This window comes from Molossus molossus, unplaced genomic scaffold (genome assembly GCF_014108415.1).
Source record: "Molossus molossus isolate mMolMol1 unplaced genomic scaffold, mMolMol1.p scaffold_m16_p_2, whole genome shotgun sequence".
Taxonomy (NCBI): domain Eukaryota; kingdom Metazoa; phylum Chordata; class Mammalia; order Chiroptera; family Molossidae; genus Molossus; species Molossus molossus.
The window spans coordinates 47,202,525-47,223,716 of record NW_023425355.1 but is presented as its reverse complement, the minus strand read 5'-3'; the positions used below and the strand labels follow the sequence as shown (position 1 = coordinate 47,223,716).

Below are 21,192 nucleotides of genomic sequence, written 5' to 3'. Positions count from 1 at the left end.
AATGGTTACTTAGAGAAATGCAAAATACAGAGATAAAGAAATGCAGAATGCAGAGATATCCTGCCTTGGGGCAGGTGATGGCAGAGCAGATTTTAGCAAAATTGATGCCATGCAAACAGTCTCCCACAGGTCCCCCTTTTCTTTAATTTTTTAAGGCCGAAATAATACCTTGAGGGGACTGTGCCTGTCTTAGGTCAGGAAACTTGCACACGGTGCCAACCTGTCCTTACCCGTCATTGGAAAGCAAGGCAGCATAAGGCCTTGTTCCTGTCTTAGGCGGTGGTTGGCGACGCGTGTGAGTTCCAGTTGCCCGTCTCTGGCTAACCAGCCCAGCGCACCAAGGTGATGAGGTTTTTGAGACTATTTGCCATCTCGGGCATAGTCATAGCTTATTGACTCACAGCTAGAGTGAGCTTTTCTGTCGGCCATTTCAAGTCTATGATAGTGGTGGACCTGTATAGATTGCATCTTAATGGCATCTATCTGCTGCTTGATGAAAGCCATCACCTTATTGAAGAGGAAGGGTCTTAGTGACACAATCAGTAAAAGGCCAACTAAGGGGCCCAACAGAGGGAGAAGATACACCCCATTTAGCCCGCTCCAAAGGGGGTTATTGAAAAGTTCTTTTAAGCAGCAGCATTCCTGCAAGGCAGTCGCGTGGGAGGCCAAACAAGGCCCTCAGGAGTTCGTCAGGGTGTGGAGGAGGCCCCAAACCTCCTTCCACAAGCAGGCAAAGATGCAGTAGTATCCCTGCAGTAAGATTTCAGCCATCCGGTCCATTCCTGAAAAGAAAAAACAGGAAAAGCCTCTCAGGGCGAATTTTCGTCCCTGGAGTTATCTATATGGTTATCTGTTATTCCTTTAACTTGATCAATCTGTTTAACCAAACGCTCTGGTAACCATCTGGCAGATTTCATTTTCTTAGAGTAAATGCATACAGAACCTCGGCCCCAGATGAGGACTGGATCTGGGCCATGCCAAGAGTTGGTTAGCGGATCTTTCCACAACACTGAGGCAAATTGTTTTTGGGTTTCTGTATGCCAAAAGCGATTAGCAGCAGATTGCCCATCAGTGTCCAAATTTAAAAAATTGAGGATAAATAAGGCATGAGAGAGAATATTTCTGGGTGACCCCCTCATGGGGTACCATTCCCCCTTTTTTATTTTATTAATGGTGATCTTTAAAGACAGATGTGCTCTCTCTACAATCCCTTGGCCCTGAGGGTTGTAAGGTATACCTGTTATGTGTTGAATATTGAGGCTTTTGCAAAATTGGGAAAAGGCTGAACTTGTATAGCCTGGGCCGTTATCAGTTTTCAATTGCTGTGGGCATCCCAGAACTGTAAATGTGGTTAGCATGTGACTGATCACATGTTTTGTGGCTTCACCAGTTTGGAGGGAGGCATAAATGAACCCACTAAAGGTATCTATGATAACATGTACATATTTAAGATTTCCAAATTCAGAGATGTGAGTAACATCCATTTGCCATAATGCATTAGGAATTAGTCCCCTTGGGTTTACTCCAAGGTGGGGGACCGGCAAATGAGTGGCACATGAGGGGCAGTTTTTAACAATTTGCCTAGCTTGTTCCCTACTCATCGTAATGAGATTGGAAACTGATAATATGGCTCAATGACCTTTTTAGGTGTGGCAGGCAAGTGAATCCACATTAAGGGCGCTGTCTGCCAGAAAACAGCGGTTGGGGAGAGAGCAGTCTTACAAATAATAAACTTTAAAGGTTTAGTGTAATCCATAAAGGTGATTGCTTGAGAATGGATAGCCTGTTCCACTTTGCGTATAGCCTGTTTTTCTTCCAAGGTAAGTTCACGGGGAGATGTAGGGTTTGCATCTCCCTGCAATATATCATACAGGGGTTTAAGTTCTCCTTTACTGATTTTTAAATAGGGCATAAGCCAATTAATGTCCCCTAGCAATTTTTGAAAATCATTTAGGGTTTTAAGCTTGTCTAATTTTAGTTCTAATTTTTGACAGGAAATTAGGGACCCTCGCATTTGAAAACCAAGATATGTATAAGGGTCTGCGATTTGGATCTTGTCAGGGGCTATTTCCAGGCCTTTGTCTGGTAAGGCAATGCGCGTCACCTCATAGCATTTCAAAACCTCGCTCCCCTCTTTTCCGGCTATGAGGATATCATCCATGTAATGTATAATGTACATATTTGGCCAATTGTCTCTAACTGATTGTAAGGCTGAGGCCACAAAGGATTGGCATAGGGTAGGGAAGTCCTGGCTGTAAGGCTCCCATTAGTGCCATAGTCTTATTTACAGCTCTTAAGTCTTGCAATAGCCGCCATTTACCAGATTTCTTTTTAATGACAAAAATAGGCGTATTCCAAGGGGAGTTACTAGGGACAATGTGGCCAGCATCAAGCTGCTCCTGTACCAGCTGTTGTGCAGCCATCAGTTTTTCTGCTGTTAGAGGCCATTGATCAACCCACACCGGCTCCTCAGATAGCCACGTGATCTTTTCTGCATGGGTCACAGGAGTGTCAATGGCCCCTATGGAAAATGGCCTAATCCTGCCCTATCAGTCTTTGGGGAGGGCTCTATGGGTTCTGTTATACCCATATTATTTTTCCCCAGCCCTTGGCCTGGTAGATATCCAGTTTTCAACATTTGGGTAGTAATAACAGCATTCGGGCTTACCATTATTAATCCTAATTGGGATAAGAGGTCTCTACCCCAAAGAGTTATAGGCAATCCAGCTATAACATATGGTTGTATGGTGCCCTGGTTACCTTCCTGATCTTTCCAAGTTAATAGCTTTGAACTTCTCTCTGGGTTTTGACTTTGCCCTATTACTTTTAGGTGGGTAAAGCTGTGTCTAGGGGCCAGGCTGTAGGCCAGTCTTCCTTTTTAATTATTGTGACATCAGCCCCTGTATCCATAAGCCCTGAAAATGTCTTACCATCTAACCAGAGAGACATAATGGGTTTTTGTGCTGATATGACCTCTGCCCAGTAAACGTCTGATGACCCAAAGCCTTGATCACCTCTTTGTCCTGATACTGCCCTATTTGTGGTGGGCATCAAAGGCAGGAGCAGCAATTGAGCGAATCTTTGTCCTGTGATGACAGTATTAATATTTTTGGGGGATGACACCATAACCTTAATTTCTCCGGAGTAGTCATTATCTATGACTCCTGGAAGGACTTGTAGTCCATTCATTGTTGAGCTGCTACGTCCTATTATTAGTCCAAATGTGTTTTCAGGCAGAGGCCAAAAATTCCAGTAGGAAGGGCCTGAACTCCCATTTCAGGAGTTAATACTGTATAGGTGGTGGAACTGAGGTCCAATCCTGCGCTTCCTGTGGTGGCTCTGAGGAGGTTTGAAATGGATTGTTGTTTGCTGGAACAAAACTGACTGCCCCAAAGATTTGTTTGGGTTTGGGGGCCTGGGGCTGGCCCCTGTACCCGTTTCCCTGCACCGGGGATAGTTCGTTACCCTGAACATCCTTTTTAGACCTACATTCATTAGCCCAATGTTTCCCCCTTTTACATCTAGGGCAAACTCCTGGAGTCTGAGTTTTTGAGTTATTAGTGGGATTTCCTTTACAATTCCTTGCGAAATGGCCAGTTTCCCCACAGTTAAAACATTTACTATTGTTTTGTTGGGATAAGAACTGTCTGACTGTATACCCTTGCAAGGCGGCAGCCATGGCAAGGCCCTGTTGATAGGCAGTCCCAATATCAGAGCATAGGGGAATATAGCCAGTTAAATCAGTCTTTTTCTTATAAGGTCTAATAGCAGCTTGACAGGCAGCATTAGCGTTTTCAAAAGCCAATTGTTTAACAAAATCTGTACCTGCGTCTGCATTACCGAAAATTCTGCCTGCTGCAGTAATTAAGCGGTGAACAAAATCTGCAAAAGGCTCATCAGGTCCTTGTTTAATGTTAGTAAGGGAGGAGTTCATGTCGCCTTTGGTGGGCAGTTTCCTTCATGCTCTAGTGCCTGCAGCCTGAACTTGGGCAAAAAGGCCTGCATCATATTGCATTTGGGCATCACTATTGGCATAATTTCCTTCTCCTATTAGCATATCGAAATTCCATCCATTACCAGCCTGCACATTGCGTTTAGCAATGTCCCTGCAGTTCTCTACATATTCTGATTTCCACAGGAGATAGTCTCCTCCAGCAAGTGTCGCTCGGGCTAACGTCTGCCAATCCCCAGGCGTAAGCCAATTCTCGGCTACTGATTCTAAAATTGCTGTAGTATATAGTGCTGTGGCTCCGTATTGTGCTACAGCGGTCTTTAACTCCTTTATTAATTTAAAATCAAACCCGCTATGGTGGCGCCAAGCCTGTCCTTGCGCATCCACTGTTTCTGTTACTGGAAAAGCCTCTATATCATCTAGCTCTGGTGCAAGCTGCAAGCAGGGAGGGATCTTTGGGGCGGCTCCCTGTATGCACAACCCCATTCTGAGTAGGCTTGGTTTCTTCTTCCTCATTATCACTATCGAATGACATGAAGTCCTCACATTCCTTACTTTCATTTTCATTCCCCTTTTTTTTCTTTCTGTAATATACCCTCGCCATATTCTACTACATTGACAACGAGAGGATCAGAATGTCTCTGAGATAAAATCTCATCTATTAAATACCAATAAGAAAAAGCAGTTACCGGGACCTTCTCTGGTCCATAGTCTTATAGTAATCTCTGAGAGCATCACCAACTATTTTCCATCGTTTTTGATCTATAATTCCCTCTGTTCCAAACCAAGGACAAACTTCTTTAATATAATCAAAATACTGACACAAATGCTTAATTTTCACCTTTACTCCTCGTGCCTTGATAGCCTTTTTTAGTCCTTCAACGAACATCTTATCTTGGCTCAATGCTTGCCCCATAATCGCCGTTCACTTACCCGAGGGGTGCAGACGTAGCAGGTACCCACGTCGTTCCCTCTTTTCTTTTATTTTCTTTTCCTTTGCTTTCCTTTCTGCCAGCCACTCGAACGGCGTCCTTCACTGTATCCCCCGTGCTGGAGCCCCACGTTGGGCGCCACTTGACCCGTCCCGCAGGTCGAGCAAGGAGGACTCTAGAGGGGGAGTGAGGATGAGGAGGGACAAGAGACAGGAGAAATGGAGACAAGACAGGATTCTGATCAAGTCTCCTTTATTCAGGGGTAATTCACACAATATATAGGGCAAGAAGCACCTGTTGCCAAGCACCAGGCTTGCCCAAAGCAATTCCAGGAAATACTACAAAAGGAACAAAAGGTCAGTAAAGACTGGCTGATGAGTAAATGGTTACTTAGAGAAATGCAAAATACAGAGATAAAGAAATGCAGAATGCAGAGATATCCTGCCTTGGGGCAGGTGATGGCAGAGCAGATTTTAGCAAAATTGATACCATGCAAACAGTCTCCCATACATGCCCTTAGCGGGAACCAAACCCGGGCCTCTAGGGACCGCAGGCCAACGCTCTAACTGCTGAGCCAAACTGGCCAGGGTTTTTATCAATTTTTAAATTGTCATATTTGTCTTCTTATTTTATTTTTTAAATTTTTATTTATTTATTTATTTATTTATTTATTTATTTATTTATTTATTTATTTATTTTTGTTACAGATGTTTCTTCTTTTTCCTTTATTGACACCCTTCTCCCCCTTCAACCCCGCCCTGTCGCCAGCTTTGTTGTTCATCTCCATTGGTCTTGGATACATGCATATAAGTTCTGTGGCTTATCTCTCCCTCCACCACCCCTCTTCTGGGGATTGTCAGTCTGTATCCTACTTCCACATCTCTGGGACTACCCTGTTCTTCAGACTGTTATGTTCATTATATTTCACAAATAAGTAAGATCATGTGATACTTGTCTTTCTCTGCTTGGCCTGTTTCATTTATGATAATACTTTCCAGGTCACTCCATGTCATCTCAAAGGATAAGAGCTCTTTCTTTCTTACACCTGCATAGTACTCCATTGTGTATATGTATCAACCTTTTTTATCCATTTGTCTACTGATGGACCCTTGGGCTGTTTCCAGATCTTAGCTATTGTAAATAGTGCTGCTATGAACATGTAGGTAGATATATTCTTTCTGATTGGTGTTTCAGGCTTCTTAGGGTATATTCCTAGAAGTGGGATCACTGGATTGAATGGCAGTTAAATTTTTAATTATTTGAGGAAACACCATATTGTTTTCCATAGTGGCTGCACCAGTTTACATTCCCACCAGCAGTGTACTAGAGCCAACTTTTCTCCACACCCTCACCAACACTTATTGTTTGATGATTTGTTGATGGCGGCCATTCTAATAGGTGTGAGGTGATACCTTATTGTTGTTTTAATTTGCATCTCTCTGATGATTAGTGATGTTGAGCATTTCTTTATATGTCTCTTAGCCATTTGTATGTCCTGTTTGGAGAGGTGTCTATTTAGTTCCTCTGCCAATTTTTTAATTGAGTTCTTTGTCTTCCTTTTGTTGAGCTGTATGAGCACTCTATATATTTTAGAAATTAACCCCTTATCTGATGTATCATTGGCAATTATGCTATCCCATAGACTGGGTTGCCTTTCCATTTTGGTGGTTGTTTCTTTGCTTTTGAGTTTGATGTAGATGCATGTGTTCATTTTCTCCTTTGTTTCTCTTGCCTTAGCAGATGTATCAATGAAAATTCTGCTGCATATGATGTCTGAAATTTTGTTGCCTCCATTTTCTTCTAGGATTTTTATGGATTCATGAGTCACATTTAAGTATTTTATCCATTTGAGTTATTCTTGTGTAGGGTGTAAGCTGATGGTCTAGTTTTATTTTTTTGCATGTAGCTGTCCAATTTTTCCAGCATCATTTATTAGAAAGATTGTCTTACTTCACTGTATGCTCTTGCCACCTTTGTCAAATGTTAATTGAGCATAATGTTTTGGGTCCATTTCTGGGTTCTCTGTTCTATTGCATTGATCTATATGCCTGTTCTTGTGCCAATACCAGGCTATTTTTATAAGAGTAGCTTTGTAGTATAACCTGATGACTAGTATTGTGATACCACCTACTTTGTCTTTCTTTTTTCAAAATTGCTGTGGTTATTCGGGGTCTTTTTTGGTTCCATATGAACTTATGAACTATTTTTTTCTAGTTCTGTGAAGTATGTTCTTGGTATTTTGATGGTGAATGCATTGAATCTATAGATCGTTTTGGGTAGTATGGACATTTTAATGATGTTAATTCTTTCAATCCATGAACAAGGTATGTGTTTTCACTTTTTTATATCTTCCTCTATTTCTTTTATCAATGTCCTATAGTTGTCTGCAAATAGGTTGTTTATTTCTTTGGTTAAGTTTATCCCTAGGTATATTAATTGTTTTGCTGCGATGGTAAATGGATTTTTTTTTGTTTGTTTCTCTTTCTGTCAGTTCATCATTGGTGTATAAAAATGCCATCAGTTTCTTGACATTAATCTTGTATCCTGGTACTTTGACAAATACGTTTATTATGACTGGTAGATTTTTTATGAAGTCTTTGGGGTTTTCTATGCATATTATCATGTCATCCACAAATAATGACAGTTTCACTTTTTTCTTTCTAATTTGGATCCCCACTATTTTTATTTCATGTATGATTGCTGTGGCTAATACTTCCAGTGCTATGTTCAATAAGAGAGGTGAAAGTGGGCATTCTTGTCTTGTTCCTGTTCTTAAGGGAAATGCTTTTAATTTTTGCCCATTGAATATGATGTTGACTGTAGGTCTTTCATATCTGGCCTTTATTATGTTGAGATATAATCCCTCTATTTCCAGATTGCTGAGGGTTTTTATTAGAAATGGGTGCTGGATTTTGTGGAATTATTTTTCAACGTCTATTCATATAATCCTATGATTTTTATTCTTCATTTTGTTCATGTGGTGTATCACATTTATTGATTTATAAATATCATCCCAGACTTGCATCCCTGGAATGAATCCCACTTGGTCATGGTAAACAATTTTTTTGATATATTGATGGATTTTATTTGATAATATTTTGTTCAGGATTTTGGCATCTATGTTTATGAGGGATATTGGCCAGTTGTTTTCTGTCTTTGTAATGTCTCTTTCTGGTTTTGGAATTAGAATTATGCTGGCCTCATAAAATGAGTTTGGAAGTCTTTCTTATCCTTGAATATTTGGTAATAGTTTCAGGAGAATGGGTGTTAGTTCTTCTTTGAATGTTTTGTAAAACTCCCCCATGAAGTCATCGGGGCCTAGGCTTTTGTTTGCTGGGAGAGTCTTGATTACGTCTTCAATTTCCTTTGCTGTTAGTGGTCTTTTTAAGATTTCTATCTCATCCTGGTTCAGTTTTGGGAGACTATGTGTTTCTAGAAATTTGTCTATTTTGCTTAGATTGTGGAATTTGTTGTCGTAGGATTATTCATAATATTTGTTAACACTCATTTGTATTTCTGTGGTGTCAGTTATTATTTTCATTTTTTATTTCTAATTTTGTGTATTTGGCTTCCCTCTCTTTGTTTCTTGGTGAGTCTAGCTATCGGTCCATCAGTCTTGTTTATCTTTTTAGAGAATCAGCTCTTTGTTTTATTAATTCTTTAAATTGTTTTTTTGCTCTCCATATCATTTATTTCTGCTTTGATCTTTACTATTTCCTTCCTTGTACTTGCTCTGAGGTTTTCTTTTTGTTTACTTTCTAGTTCTTAAAGTTGTGAGGTTAGACAGTCAGTTAGAAATTTTTCATGCTTCTTGAGGTAGGCCTGTATGAAATTCCCCCTCAGAGCTGCTTTCATTGCGTTTCATAGATTTTGTTTTGTAATGTGTCTGTTTTCAATGGTTTCCAGGAATTTTTAAATTTCTTCCTTGATCTTCATGATATCCTATTCTTTGTTCAATAACCTGCTATTTAGCCTCCATGTTTTTAAATGTCTTTGCATGTTCTTGCTGAAGTTGATTTCCAGTTGCCTGCCATTGTGATCTGAGAAGATGCTTGATATGATTTCATTGTTCGTATAATTGTAGAGACTTAGTTTGTGCTCTAACGTGGTCTACCTTTGAGAATGTCCCATGTGCACTGGAGAAGAATGAATTCTGCAGTTTGGGGTGTAATTCTCTGTAGATATCTATTAAATCTACTTGTTCTTGTACTTCATTTAGAGTCTGTGTTTTCTTGTTAATTTTTTGTCTAGATGATCTATCCAGCAATGTCAGCGGAGTGTTGAAGTGCCCTGCTATGATTTTATTGCTGTTGATTTCTCCTTGGAAGTTCTCCAGAAGATTTTTAATATATTTTGGTGCTCATATATTGGGTGCATATATGTTTTCCAAGGTTATATCTTCCTGTTGGATAGATCCTTTCAATATTATGTAGTGGCCTTCTTTGTCTCTTATTTTGAAATCTAATTAATCAGATATGTGTATGACTACCCCAGATGTTTTTTCTTTTTTCTTTGCTTGGAAAATTTTATTTCATCCCTTCACTTTCAACGTATGAGAGTATTTTGTTGTGAGGTGGTTCTCTTGTAAACAACATGTATGTGAGTCATGCTTTCTTATCCAGTCAGGTACTCTGTATCTTTTTATCGAAGCATTCAAACCATTTACATTAATGTGATTATAGATATGTACTTATTTATTGCCATTTTTGTTTAGTGTGGTTATATTTTTCTTTCTATTTCTTCTACTAATTACAGCAATTCTTTTAGCATATCTTGCAGTGCTGGTTTGGTGTTAATATATTACCTTAGCCATTTTATTTGTCTGGAAGGCTCTTTATTTGACTTTATATTTTGAATGATAGCCTTGCTGGATAGAGTAATCTTGGATTCAGATCCTTGTTTTTCATGACTTTGATTACCTCATGCCATTACCTTCTGGCCTGTTCTTTTTCTGTTGAGAAGTGAGCTGAGAGGTTTATGGGGTTTTCTTTGTGGGTAACTGGTTGCTTATCTCTTTCTGCCTTTAGAATTCTCTCTTTGTCTTTAATTTTTGGCATTTAAATTATTATGTGTCCTGGCGTGGTCCTGTTTCGGTTGTTTTCACTTGGGGCTCTCTGTGCTTCTTGAACTTAAATGCCTTCTTCCTTCACCAAGTTAGGGAAGTTTTCTGTCACTATTTATTCAAATATATTTTCTAACCCTTGCTTATTTTCTTCCTCTTTGGGGACTCCTATCATGCGAATGTTATTACGTTTCCATTTGTCTCACAGTTCTCTTAAGCTATGTTTCTGTTTTAATTGTTTTGTTGTTGTTGTTGTTTGTTTGTTTGTTTTTTTGTTTTCTGATTGGCTCATTTTTTCTACCCTGTCTTCTAATTCACTGATCCGGTCCTCAGCTTTTTCCACTCTGCTGGTTAGTCTTTTCAATGTGTTCTTTATTTCTGCTCTGTCATTCTACCTTTCCACTTGGTTGGTTTTCAATATTTCTATATCTTTACTCATGGTGCTGATGTCCTTACTCATGCTGTTGAGCTTCCTCAAGATCATGGCTTTGAACTTTACCTCTGATAATTTGCTTAGCTGTGTTTTATTGATCTCATCTTTGATAGAGTTCTCTTGTTCTTTCACTTGTTATTTGTTTCTTTGTTTCACCATTTTCGCTACTTCATTGGGTTTTGGAGCCTGCCCAATTTTCCCTATGGGTATTGGTGTTCTGTTGTTTGTGGCTTCCTCTACTGGGTTTGGATGAGTCTGTGTGGGCCCAAAGTAAACACCACTGTCAAGTCCTACTTTCCTGGGTGTATTTGCTAGCCCAGGAAAGGTTCAGTTATCCTCTAGCTGTTTGCCTAGGGGCTAGTAGTCTCAGTTACTCAGAGCCTTGGAATGTAGCCCTGTTTAAGAGGATTTCCACAGCATTGAACAGATGCTGGTTGTTAATGAGCCTCAATTTGCATTCTTTGCCTCACCTGAAAATTCTGAATCTCTGAGAGAGGGGCTCTTGCTTTTTCCCACAGCTTTGGGTAGGAGCAAACTGGCCACTGTCCTTTGTGGCCACAACTCAGCAAAAACTGTGAGTGCCCTCCAAATTTCTGGTGTCCCCACAGACTTTTGTCCAGTCTTCCCTCCCTGTGCCAGAGCCCCAGGTGAGAGGCTGTAGCCAAACCAGTGCTCTGTTTCAGCCCTCTATGCTGTGGAGCAAGCTTAGTATTTTTTCCCCGAGGGTGCTGCTAACAGCTAAGACTGCTGTTGTTCATGGGCTCTCACCCCGCCACTGTCTTGTGCCTCCTTAGATCCTACCAGTATCCCGGGTTATATGGTCCTATGCTGCTGCTTTTATGTTGTTGTTTTTTTTTTTGATGATTTGTCTTTAATTTAGTTGTAACTCACATTTGGTCCTGGGAAATTATCGGTGTACCTTCCATTCACTCCACCTCCATTTTCCTCTCTGTCTTTTTATTATTGAGTTATAATAATTCTTCACATATTCTAAAACAAGTCATTTGTCAAGTATATAATTTGCAAGTATTTTCTCCCTCTCTGGGTTATCTTTTCACTGTCTTGGTATTGTGTGATGTACAAAATTTTAATGTTTTTAAAATGTATTTATTGTGTGACATTGGTTAATACAAGTATATAGGTTTCAGGTATACAATTTTATAATACATCATCTGTATATTGTATTGTGTATTTACCACCCCAAGTCAAATCTTCTTCCATCAACATTTATCCCCCTTTTACCATTTTTTTTTCTCTCTCCTACTTCTTTCCTCTGGTAATTGCTTTATTGTTGCCTGTGTCTATGAGTTTTTTCTTGTGTAATCCTTTCACCTTTTTCATCCAGCCCTGTCGCTCCCCTCCCCCATGACAGTTGTCATTGTGTTCTCTATCTATAAGTCTGTTTCTATTTTGTTTCTTAGTTTATTTACTTCATTACATTCCATATATAAGTGAAATCATATGGTATTTGTCTTTCTCTGACTGGTTTATTTTACTTAGAATAATATTCTCCAGGTTTATCCATGCTGTAGCTAAAGGTAAATATTTTTTCATTTTTACAACTGAATAGCATCCCATTGTGTAAATGTACCACAGATTTTTTATCCACTAATCTTCTGATGGGCACTTGGGCTGGTTCTTAATCCTTGCTACTGTAAATTATGCTACAATAAACATAGGCATGTATGTATTCTTTCTAATTAGTGTTTTGGATTCCTTCAGGTATATTTCCCAGAAGTGGAATCACTGGGTCATGAGGCAGTTCCATTTTTAATTTTTTGAGGTAATTCCATATGATTTCCACAGTGGCTATACCAATCTTCATCCCCCACCAACAGTGCACAAGGGTTTCCTTTTCTCCATATCCTTGCTAACAGTTGTTGTTTGTTGATTTATTGGTGATAGCCATTCTTAGAGGTATAAGGTGATATCTCATTGTGGTTTTAATTTGCATTTTTCTGATTATTAGTGACATTGAGCATCTTTTCATATGTCTGTGAAACACTGAGCACATTTTCATATGTCTATGTAGCTTCACAGGTCATTTTTGCAGGGAACAATTTGCAGAAGTGTCTATTCAGGTCCTTTGCCCATTTTTCAATTGGATGGTTTGTTGCTTTGGTGTTGAGTTCTATAAGTTCTTTATACATTTTGGATATTAACCCCTTTTCAGATATATTATTCACAAATATGTTCTCCCATTCAATGGGTTGTCTTCATTTGGTAAGAAACCATAACTATATTAATGATAAAAACACTAGAAATGTCAAACCAAGCTGCAGTATCTCTTTTGAAATGCCAAAAAAAAAAAAAAAAGTGCTGGATTTTAGATGATTCCATTGTTTATTTCATAATAGCATTTACAATATCATTACTGTTCTTCTCCAGGGCTCCGACTGCCTTTGTTCATGATACATTTGCTTGTGACATGACCAATTCTATGTCCTTAACTTCCACACCTGTTTCGTGAACCTTGTCCTCTTCACTCTCCTCTTGTACAGCTGGAGTTTGTTTTCTTGAATGTTTCAGACAGCTTCACCATAACCTTTGAATTTCTTAGCAGCTGCTAGCTACGCTTGCTGAGATAAAGCCTCAATCTTGGCTTCCCACAAAACTATGTAGGTATCTGAAGCTGGGTTTTTGTAAACATCTGGTTTTGTGATGACAGAGAAGATATTCTTAGATTTCCAGATTGTGACCCTGGTAATCCCTATAACCCATCAAAAACCCAGTTTGGACATAGCTTTCTGTGCCTTGTCTTCACTTTGGCTCTGTTTTGCTTTACTGACTGGTTCTTTGTTGATTTCAGCTGCTGCGCCTGCTGGGCTTATTGTATAATTGTGTGTGTGGAATTTTGTTCCTCGAGCTCTGGTACTGACTTATCACTGTTATATTCTGTTCCAGATCCTGTATCAGCCCAGGGCTGTGGCAATTCCTGCTCTGTGGCAGAGACACTATCTGTCACTTCACAGGGCATTTTGTTCAGAGATCAAAGAACCAAGATGGTGGCAGCTGTTTCGTCATTTCCTTTACTGTGAAAAAACTTTTTAGTTTGATGTAGTGCTATTTGTTTATTTTTTGTTGTTGTTTGTTTTTCTTGCCCAAAAAGATCAGAAAAAATATTACTACAAAAAATGTTCAATATTTTACTGACTATGTTTTCTTTTGGGATATTTATGGTTTTTAGTTGAACACTAAAATATTTAATCCATTTTGAATGTATTCTTGTGTACAGTGTAAGAAGGTGGTCTAGTTTCATTTTTTGCATGTATCTGTCCAATTTTCCCAATCCCATTTATTGAATAGGTTGTCTTTACCCCATTGACATTCTGCCTCCTTTGTTAAGTATTAATTTACAATAGAGGCATGGGTTTATTTCTGGGCCTCTATCCTGTTCCATTGATTTATATGTCTGTTTTCATGCCAGTACCATGATGTTTGTTTGTTTTTTATTTTTATTGTTGAATGTAGAAAGTATTACAGATGTTCCTCATTTTCCCCCCATTGACCCCCTCCTCCCCACTCATGCCCCCTCCCACCTTATCCCACACTATTGTCTGTGTCTATTGGTTATGCATATAAGTTCTTTAGTTTATTTCTTCCCACCACCCAACCCCTTTCACTTTGAGGTTTGTCAGTCTAGCAATGAATTTGTACTTCTTAATCCCTTCACATTTTTCACCCAATCCCCCAACCCCCCTCCCATCTGGCAACCAACAAAATGTCCTCTGTATCTATGGGAATGGTTCTGTTCTACCTGTTCATTTTGTTTGTAGATTCCATTGTTGATAGATAGAGTAATTTTTTCTTTTTTAAAAAATTTATTTCTTTGTTACAGATATTTTACCTTTTTTACCCCATTGGCACCCCCCTCCCCACCCCACCCCTGCCCCGTCCCCGGCTTAGTTGTCCATGTCCATTGGTCATGCCTATATGCATATAAGTTCTGTGGTTTATCTCTTCCCACCCCCCCAACCCCTCTTCTGAGGGATGTCAGTCTGTGCCCTACTTCCATGTTTCTGGTTCTACCATATTCCTCAGACTGGTATGTTCATTATATTCCGTATATAAGTGAGATAATGTGGTATTTGTCTTTTTCTGCTTGGCTTCTTTCACTTAGAATAATACTTTCCAGGTCACTCCATGTCGTCTCAAAGGATAATAGATCTTTCTTTCTTACCGCTGCATAGTACTCCATTGTGTATATGTACCACAGTTTTTTTATCCATGCGTCTACTGATGGACACTTGGGTTGTTTCCAGATATTAGCTATTATAAATAGTGCTGCTATGAACATGGGGGTACATATATTCTTCCTGATTGGTGTTTCAGGCTTTGTAGGGTATATTCCTAAAAGTGGGATCACTGGGTCAAATAGAAGTTCAATGTTTAATTTTTTCAGGTAACACCATATTGTTTTCCACAGTGGCTGCTTCAGTCTGCATACCCACCAGCAGTGTACTAGAGTCCCCTTTTCTCCACACCCTCTCTAACACTTGTTGTTTGATGATTTGTTGATGGCAGCCATTCTGACAGGTATAAGGTGATACCTCATTGTTGTTTTAATTTGCATCTCCCTGATGATTAGTGATGTTGAGCATTTCTTCATATGTCTTTTGACCATTTGTATGTCCTGTTTGGAGAGGTGTCTATTCAGCTCCTCTGCCCGTTTTTTAATTGGGTTCTTTGTCTTCCTTTTGTTGAGTTGTATGAGCACTCTATATATATTGGAAATTAACCCCTTATCTGATACATCATTGGCAATGATGTTCTCCCATACTGTGGGTTGCCTTTCCATTTTGATGATTGTTTCTTTTGCTGTGCAGAAGCTTTTGAGTTTGATGTAGTCCCATGTGTTCATTTTTTCCTTTGTTTTTCTTGCCTTAGGTGATGTATCAGTGAAAATTCTGCTCTGTATGATGTCTGAAATTTTGTTGCCTACATTTTCTTCTAGAATTTTTATGGATTCACGGGTCACATTTAAGTCTTTTATCCATTTTGAGTATTTTTTTGTGTATGGTGTAAGTTGATGGTCTAGTTTCATTTTTTTGCATGTTGCTGTCCAATTTTCCCAACACCATTTATTAAAGAGGCTGTCTTTACTCCACTGTATGCTCTTGCTACCTTTGTCAAATATTAATTGAGCGTATTGCCTTGGGTCCATTTCTGGGTTTTCAGTTCTGTTTCTCTAGTCTATATGCCTGTTTTTGTTCCAGTACCAGGCTGTTTTGGTTACAGTCACTTTGTAGTATAACCTGATATCTGGTATTATAATCCCACCTACTTTGTCCTTCCTTTTCAAGATTGCTGTGGCTATTCAGAGTCTTTTTTGGTTCCATATGGACTTTTGAAGTATTTGTACTAGTTCTATGAAATATGTCGTTGGTATTTTGATGGGGATTGCATTGAATCTATAGATTGCTTTGGGTAGTATGGACATTTTAATGATGTTAAATCTTCCAATCCATGAACAGGGTATGTGCTTCCACTTTTTTATATCTACCTCTATTTCTTTTTTCAATGACCTGTAGTTTTCTGCAAATAGGTCCTTTACTTCTTTGGTTAAGTTTATTCCTAGGTATCTTAATTTTTTTGGCGCGATGGTAAATGGGATTGTTTTTTCAGTTTCTCTTTCTGTGAGTTCATCATTGGTGTACAAGAATGCCATCGATTTCTTGACATTAATTTTGTATCCTGCTACTTTCCCAAATTCATTTATTAAGTCTAGTAGATTTTTGATGGAGTCTTTAGGGTTTTCTATGTATACTATCATGTCATCTGCAAATAATGACAGTTTCACTTCCTCCTTTCCAATTTGGATCCCTTTTATTTTTTCTTCATGTCTGATTGCTGTGGTTAAGACCTCCAGTACAATGATAAATAAGATTGGCAAAAGTGGACATCCCTGTCTTGTTCCTGTTCTTAATGGAAATGTTTTTAGTTTCTGTCCATTGAGTATGATGTTGGCTGTAGGTCTTTCATATATGGCCTTTATTATGTCGAGATATGATCCCTATATTCCCACATTGCTGACCATTTTTATCAGAAATGGATGCTGAATTTTGTCAAATGCTTTTTCAGCATCTATTGATACGATCATGTGGTTTTTATTCTTCATTTTGTTAATGTGGTGTATCACATTTATTGATTTGCGAATATTGTACCAGCCTTGCATCCCTGGAATAAATCCCACTTGGTCATGGTGAATAATTTTTTTTATGTATTTCTGGATCCGATTTGCTAATATTTTGTTCAGGATTTTGGGGTCTATGTTCATCAGGGATATTGGCCTGTAGTTTTCTTTCTTCGTAGTGTCTTTTTCTGGTTTTGAAATTAGAATTATGCTGGCCTCATTGAACGTGCTTGGAAGGATTCCTTCCTCTTGAATTTTTTGAAATAGTTTGAGGAGAATGGGTGTTAGTTCTTTTTTGAATGTTCAGTAAAACTCCCCCGTGAAGCCATCTGGGCTTGGGCTTTTGTTTGCTGGGATAGTCTTGATTTCCTCTTCAATTTCCTTAGTTGTTATTGGTTTGTTCTAGTTTTCTGTCTCTTCCGGATCCAGTTTTGGGAGACTGTGTGTTTCTAGAAATTTGTCCATTTCGCTTAGATTGTCGAATTTGTTGCCATATAGTTGTTCATAGTAGTTGTTGACGATCTTTTGTATTTCTGTGATGGTGTTTGTTACTTCTCCTCTTTCATTTCTGATTTTGTGTATTTGGGTTCTCTCTCTTTGTTTCTTGGTGAGTCTAGCTAAGGGTCCATCAATCTTATTTATCTTTTCAAAAAACCAGCTCTTTGTTTTATTGATCCTTTGAAAAGTTTTTTTTGGTCTCTATGTCATTTATTTCTGCTCTGATCTTTACTATTTCCTTCCTTCTACTTGCTCTGGGTTTTCTTTTTGTTTGCTTTCTAATTATTTAGGTTGTGAGGTAGACAGTCAATTAGAAATTTTTCTTGGTTTTTTGAGGTAGGCCTGTTGTGCTATGAACTTCCCTCTCAGAACTGCTTTCGTTGCATCCCATAGATTTTGTGTTGTTGTGTGTTCATTTTCATTGGTTTCCAGGAAGTTTTTGATTTCTTCCTTGATCTCCTCGGTGACCCATTCATTGTTTAATAACATGCTATTTAGCCTCCATGTTTTGAAATGTCTTTGCATGTTCTTGTTGCAATTTATTTCTAGTTTCATGCCATTTTTATCTGAGAAGATGCTTGATATGATTTCAATCTTCTTGAACTTGTAGAGATTTAGTTTGTGTCCTATCATGTGGTCTGTCTTTGAGAATGTCCCATGTGCACTTGAGAAGAATGTGTATTCTTTAGTTTTGGGGTGTAATTCTCTGTAGATATCTATTAAATCCATTTGGTCTAGTGCTCTATTTAGAGTCTCTGTTTCCTTGCTAATTTTTTTCTAGAGGATCTATCCAGTGATGTGAGCGGGGTGTTGAAGTCCCCTGCTATGATTATATTGTTGTCGATTTCTCCTTGGAAGTCCTCCAGAAGATTTTTAATATATTTTGGTGCTCCTGTATTGGGTGCAAATATGTTTATCAAGGTTATATATTCCTGCTGGATAGATCCTTTCAATATTATGTTGTGGCCTTCTTTGTCTCTAGTTATGGTCTTCATTTTGAAATCTATTTTATCAGATATGATTATTGCTACCCCAGCTTTTTTTTCTTTTCCATTTGCTCAGAAAATTTTTTTCCATCCCTTCACTTTCAACCTATGTGAGTCTTTTGTTGAGAGGTGGGTCTCTTGTAAACAACATATAGATGAGTCATGCTTTCTTATCCAATCACCTACTCTGTGTTTTTTTATGGGAGCATTCAATCTATTTACCTTTAAGGTGATTATTGATATGTACTTATTTATTGCCATTTTTGTTTAGTGTGGTTCTATTTTTCTTCCCATTTCTCCTGGTAATTACAGCAGTCCTTTTAATATTTCTTGCAGTGCTGGTTTGGTGCTAATATATTCCCTTAGCACTTTTTTTGTCTGGGAAGCTCTTTATTTGACCTTCTAGTTTGCATGATAGCCTTGCTCGGTAGAGTTGTCTTGGATTCAGATTCTTGTTTTTCATGACTTTGATTACGTCATGCCATTCCCTTCTGGCCTGTAGTGTTTCTTGTGAGAAGTCAGCTGAGAGCCTTATGGGGTTTCCTTTGTACGTAACCTGTTGTTTATCTCTTTTTGCTTTTAGGATTCTCTCTTTGTCTTTCATCTTTGGCAGTTTGATTACTATATGTCTTGGTGTGGGCCTGTTTGGGTTCTTCTTACTTGGGACTCTCTGTGCTTCTTGAACTTGAATGCCTTCTTCCTTCACCAAATTAGGGAAATTTTCTGTCACTATTTTTTTTTTTTAATATATTCTCTATTCCTTGCTCATTTTCTTCTTCTTCTGGGACTCCTATGATGTGAATATTATTTCGTTTCCCGTTGTCCCACAGTTCTCTTAAGCTGTCTTCTTGTTTTTTAATAGTTTTTTCCTTTTGTTTTTCTGATTGGTTGATTTTTTTCTACCCTGTCTTCTAATTCACTGATCTGGTCCTCAGCTTCCTCTACTCTGCTTTTTAAACCTTCCAATGTGTTTTTCATTTCTGTATATCATTTTTTATCTCTTCTTGATGGTTTTTAATTTCTAATTGGCTTATTTTCAGTGTGTCTATGTCCTTACTCTTGCTGTTCAGCTTCCTCAAGATCATGGCTCTGAATTCTAGTTCTGTTAACATGCCTAATTGCTCCACATTGATCTCATCTTCAGTCGAAGTCTCTTGCTCTTTCATTTGGCTTCTGTTACTGTGTTTCACCATTTTGCCCATCACTGTGGGCTTTGGAGCCTGTCAAGTTTTCCCTGTGGGTGTTGGTGTTCTGCTGTTTGTGGCTCTCTCTCCTGTGTTTAGATGAGTGAGGGAGGACCCACGTTAAACACCACTGTCATGTCTTACTTTCCTGGTTAAAGTTGCCAGCCCAGGAAAGGTACTTTTATCCTCTAGCTTTTTGCCTGGAGGCTAGCAGTAGAGGTTACTTGATCGGTTTTGGGTTGTCAGTTGATTGAAAAACTCTCTCAGGTGCTCAGCACAAGGGGATTTCACGAGGGTGGGGCAGATGCTGGTTGTTAATGAGCTTCAATTAGCACTTCAATGGCCCACAGGGTGGGGTTGGATCTTTGAGGGAGGGGCTGCTGCCTCTTGTTAGAGCCCTGGGAAGGAGCAATATGGCCACCGTCCTGCGTGGCTGCCACTCAGCAAAAGCTCTGAGTACCCTCCAAATCCTGAGTGTACCGACACAGTTCCAGTCCATTCTGCCCTCCCTCTGCCGGAGCCCAAGGTGAGTGGCTGTGGCTGTTTTAGCCTCTGTCCCGGCTCTGCGCTGTGGAGCCGCTTGGGAGTGTAACCCGAGTGCACTGCTCCCAGCTAAGGCTGCTGCTGAGCTACTGACCGTGGGCTCCCAGCCCCCGTCTAGCGCCTTCGCAAGCCTACCGGGATGGAGTCAGTGTCCCTCGTTATATGATCTTCGCAAGCTTCTTTTCTGTTGCTTTTTCCCATCAGTTTGTCTGTGTTATAGTTGTAATTCCAGTTTGGTTCTCCGCACCCCTGTTTCTGTCTGCACTTGGGTACATGTGAGTTATTTTTTTCTACCCTGTCTTCTGATTCACTGATCTGGTCCTTGGATTTATCTATTCTGCTGGTTATTCCTTCCAATGTGTCATTAATTTCTGCTATGCCATTCTTCATTTCCAGTCAGTTAGTTTTCAATGTTTCTAAATCTTTAATCATGCTATTAAGCTCTTTATGCATGCTGTTGAGCTTCCTCATGATTATTGCTCTGAACTCTTTGATATCCTTCCTACTTTTATGTCATTTATTTCTTCTCCTATAGAATTATTTTGTTCGTTTATTTGGGTTTTGTTTCTTTTTTTCACCATTTTGGCTGTCTTAGTGGGTTTTGGAGCCTGCCAAATTTTTCCTGTGGATGTTGGTGTTTTGCTGGTTGTGGCTCCTTCTACTGGGCTTGGATGAGTGTGGGAGGACTCATGTTAAACACCACTGTGAAGTCTTACTTTCTGGGATACATTTGAAACCTAAGGAAAGGGTCAGTTATCTTCTAGCTATTTGCCTGTAGGCTATTAGTCTCAGTTGCTTGATGAGCCTCAGGTGGTTCTTGCTGGCTTCTTCAATTAAGATGTTAATGAAAATTAATTTACATTTCTCTCACCTTTCCTGGTAGTGTTGACTTTCTGTGGGAGTGTCCCTTCATTCTCCCCAGAGCTCTAGGAAGGGGCTCTTTGAGTAAGGTGGCCACTGTCCTATGAGGGAGCAACCCAGCACCGAACTCTTAGCATCCAGCCCTCTCAAGCCAGGAGTTCTGGACTTTCTCCACTCAGTTCCAGTCCAGTCAGCCCTCCCTTTGCTGGAATCCAAGGTGAGTGGCTATAGCTGATTTGGCAATGAGGCTCTTACTAGCTCATTATATTGAGATGTTAAGGAATCTTAATTTGCATTTCTCTGGTCTGACATGGTAGTGTTGTATTCCTGTGGAAGGGGCCGTTGCTTCTTCCCAGGGTTCTGCATAGGGGCTCTTTTAGTAAGATGTGTAGTGTTCCATGAGAAAGCAAATCAGCACAGAACCCCTGCATCCACCCTTCTGAAGTCAGGAACCCTCATTTTCCTCAGTTTCAGTCCAGACATCCCTCCTTCTGTCCAAGCCCAAGATGAGTGGCTGTAGCTGCTTTGGTGCTTTTTTTTTTTAAAGCTCTGCTTTCTCAGTGGGAACCACACACTGCTAATACAGCTCTCTGCTGCTCCACTGACTC

At 39.3% G+C, this 21,192-nt stretch overlaps 1 pseudogene; it reads right to left on the bottom strand.

Moving 5' to 3' along the window:
• Nucleotides 1-12,581: 12,581 nt before the first annotated feature.
• On the bottom strand, nucleotides 12,582-13,356 carry LOC118635292 (annotated as a pseudogene).
• Nucleotides 13,357-21,192: the final 7,836 nt, after the last annotated feature.